The sequence below is a fragment of the Berghia stephanieae genome, chromosome 2 (assembly GCF_034508935.2).
Source record: "Berghia stephanieae isolate SIO BIC M18660-M18661 chromosome 2, UCSD_Bste_1.3, whole genome shotgun sequence".
NCBI lineage: Eukaryota > Metazoa > Mollusca > Gastropoda > Nudibranchia > Aeolidiidae > Berghia > Berghia stephanieae.
Window position 1 is genome coordinate 63,684,712 of NC_088361.1, and position 3,754 is coordinate 63,688,465.

The 3,754-nt window shown below is 32.1% G+C and overlaps 1 long non-coding RNA gene across 1 annotated transcript in view; it reads right to left on the reverse strand.

The window, feature by feature from the left end:
* The window catches only part of LOC144965325 (uncharacterized), an 11,654-nt gene extending 8,324 nt beyond the window's left edge, over positions 1–3,330 (reverse strand). Inside the window, exon 1 of the long non-coding RNA XR_013644000.1 lies at positions 3,172–3,330. This is a non-coding gene — a long non-coding RNA (uncharacterized LOC144965325). The remainder of the gene's footprint in view (positions 1–3,171) is intronic.
* Positions 3,331–3,754: the final 424 nt, after the last annotated feature.

The window sequence follows — 3,754 nt, forward strand, 5'->3', positions numbered from 1 at the left end:
GAAGAAGAAGAAGAAGAAGAAGAAGAAGAAGAAGAAGAAGAAGAAGAAGAAGAAGAAGAAGAAGAAGAAGAAGAAAAAAAAGAAGAAGAAGAAGAAGAAGAAGAAGAAGAAGAAGAAGAAGAAGAAGAAGAAGAAGAAGAAGAAGAAGAAGAAGAAGAAGAAGAAGAAGAAGAAGAGAAGAAGAGAAGAGAAGAAGAAGAAGAAGAAGAAGAAGAAGAAGAAGAAGAAGAAAGAAGAAGAAGAAGAAGAAGAAGAAGAAGAAGAAGAAGAAGAAGAAGAAGAAGAAGAAGAAGAAGAAGAAGAAGAAGAAGAAGAAGAAGAAGAAGAAGAAGAAGAAGAAGAAGACGAAGAAGAAGAATAATGATAAGGAGTACGAAAAGAAGAAGGATGCGAATGAGGAGCGTAAGGGTGAAGCGGAGGAAGTCGATCATTTTCATACCTACATGACACAAGAAATTGATATTTTTAAACTCAAACTCAAAAATAATAAGTACATTATATACATAATTTTGTGGAGCAAGCGAACTTTGCATAAACTAATGAAGTTCTTATAATTGAAACAAAGTTTTTTTTTTCAAATGTTCTGATGCACAAAAACAAATCTAAATAAGAACAATTTTCATTGAATCCTAACAAATAAGCCAATTTTCCTATGGTTGGTAAGGAGACGGTTAAATTTAGACGCGAGAAATCACGCTTTGCACTTAAATGATTCACATTCGGCATAGCAAGCTTAAATATAGATACCATATTCGATTATTTTAAATCCTTTCTCTCAATTACTTCCATTCGATTGTGCGAAAGGTTTGATTATGTTAGACAATTACTAAAACCACGCAGAGAATAAATTTCAACTTATAATTAAATGAAGAAAAGCACAAGCACCAACATTAATTTCTGACAAATATATGGCAAACAAAGGCGCTATCACGAACTTGTAACAAAATGTAATGTTTTGAATAAATTTAATCATTATATTGAAAAATGAAGCCTGCGATGCAATAGGAGGCCAAATGGTAAAACATCGTAGTTAAAATCATTAATAACATTTCATTACACACAAAAGTGAACAGATACAAATGGAATGGACATTAATCAGTCATAAGATGGAAATTTCACATGAAAATGTCTCAATGTGCGAAGCAAGCAGGCAGGTAGTTAGAGCTGTGAAGACCCGGAATTTATTCACTGGGTACCCGGGTGCGAGCAGCGGATCGTAGGATTAGGCAACTTGCTTCCAGGAACACCGAATCGTATGAATCGGCCAGAATTATTTTAGTAAATTGAACAAGAACTAATATTTTTGTTATATTTGAAGGAAACTTCGCGAAGTCTCAGGATTGAAAGTGCATCCCGAGATGAGTGTCATTTAAACCGATCGATATTTGGACACATTTCTTGGCCAATTTTTAAATACGAGTTTTTCCGGAGTCCGTCTGTAATCTGGTAACCTTACTTATGAAATGGCAAACATATTTTTCCACTGAATGATATAAAAGAGACTTAGCAGGTATAAAAAATCATATCCTCGATTGTACACACACAAAAAGCATCTAACAGGCGACAGACATCAATAATATAACCAAACAAAAATTCAATTCCATATAAACTGCTTTTAGGAATAAATGAAAAACTGAAGAGTGCCAAACATAGATATCTAGTAAAAACATAAAATTACCCTAAACTGGTGTGCATTTTCATTTATTCATTTAATTTAATTTAAAGGAATCCAAAAAAAAAAAAAAAAAAAAAAAATGAAAAAAAGGTGGGGGGTTCACAAGTCTCGTCACATATACATTCATTTCGACTTAAAGGATTTGATGTTACCTGAGGTCATATTATAGCAATATCTATACGCCAGGATTAGTAATTAACGTGTGGGTCACGCAAGTGCTAATTGATATCAAATAACCTTATAAAACGTAATAATTTACTTATGAAATCCCCCCCCCCCCCCCACCCCGGATCAATACAATAAGTTGTTTGAACACTATCCCCATAATGTACATGATTCTCTCACGATTTTTGACCAGTTACTAGTTAAATATTGTGGGAGAATCATGCAATACTGTTGTCTAATGTTGACACGATTGTGAGGTGGCCGAATGGAACGGGTATTCATTGTAATCCAAAAGGGCACGGGTTCGAGTCATATTATTTTTTTTGGTGCTTTTCGTTTCAACTTTGAGCAAGACACTTAGTTATATTGCTCATTTTGCGGAATGCCCAGCTTATTTCGGTCTTCCATTAAAAAAAAAAACAGAATTTTAATTTTGGGGAAATAAAAGCTTGATTACTGATTTTTTTCTCTCTTTTATTTAGTTTTAATATTATCTTTCGTTATTTAGAAAATAAAACATTTCACTTAGATTTTGTTTAAAATATTTTTAAAAGAATACGTGTTGCATAACATGCAGTAATTAAATTTCAAGTTTGAACATTGAACATATTAAAAGCCGTCCCTAAAATCAACCTTAACAAGACATGAATATTTTATCTGTTTGGCCGACTTATCTAGCACTGCATTATACACAAACATCATTCCTGTTTTTATCATGCAACATTGCCTGCCTCAAATGTTCTAAAAGTTGATCAGTTTTCTCATTTATAGGATTCGAATAAAAATGATGAAAGAAATGATGAAAAAAATGATGATGACCAACACCAGTTTATTTCAGGCGTTAAATTTGAACTAAAATATTTTGCAACCATAAATTGGAGCCGTTTTCTTTTGTAGAGAAAGCAAAATTCTATATTTTTATGATGCTTAATTTTAAATTTTGAATGAATCTTTGCATAGTTTTGAGTTTGAGAGTGCAATGATAAAATAATAATGAACAAGAAAGTGAAATAAACTGCAGTGCTTGAAAAAAAAAAAGCTGGGAAAGACCTATCTATAATATTTAGAGGCTGCTAGGTGAGGCAACATTTCTTTTTTCTTCTTTCTATTTTTTCTTTTCTTCTCGCATTGCATTTCAATACATGTAATTCCTCTAAGAGACACATCAACTTTTTAATGTTGTAAATTGTTTTCCCTAGCATAAACTTTCTTCTTTATTTTAAAAACTATTTGGAAACAAACCTATGAGGCCATAGCAATTTGGGTTATCAGACCTGCAAATAAGTACACGTCGATACAAACCAATCCTTTGTAGCTTGTGGCTGAATTACCTTTAATATTGAAATGGACTTTATCAATTCAAATTTCCGACAACGAAGGCTACTTCAAACTGCAGTTGACTTATGTAGACGAAAACAGGTGGAAAAGGTAGAGACAAAAGGCACAAATAGCGTCAAGCACGGATTTGATTTTGAAGATTAATCAAGATTTCAAGCCTTTTATATAGATTCCATAACCACAATTATTTTTCGTTCCCATGCATATTATTTTCACAAAGCTTCCCTGTCATTTCTTATTAATAATCATTGATTCGATAAACAACTGGTAAACATCAAAAATTTGATATTTTATATCGTACATAGCAACTATATCGAATTATAATAAACAGGTTTATAGGTTATGGCAGTAGCAACATATTAATCTTTTTGTTTGTTTTAAAATAATTAATATATTTATTTATTTATTCGCTTACGACCATACCGAATTTTTTACAATTCGCATTTTTCGTCCGATATCTGAAATTCTACACTTTTTTTTTCATATACCCTTCATTTTATTCTGGCGCATGGTCAACAGTTTTTTCGCATTACTTTATTCGCCTCAACTTCAACCTTGAACAGTGGTGAGTTTTTA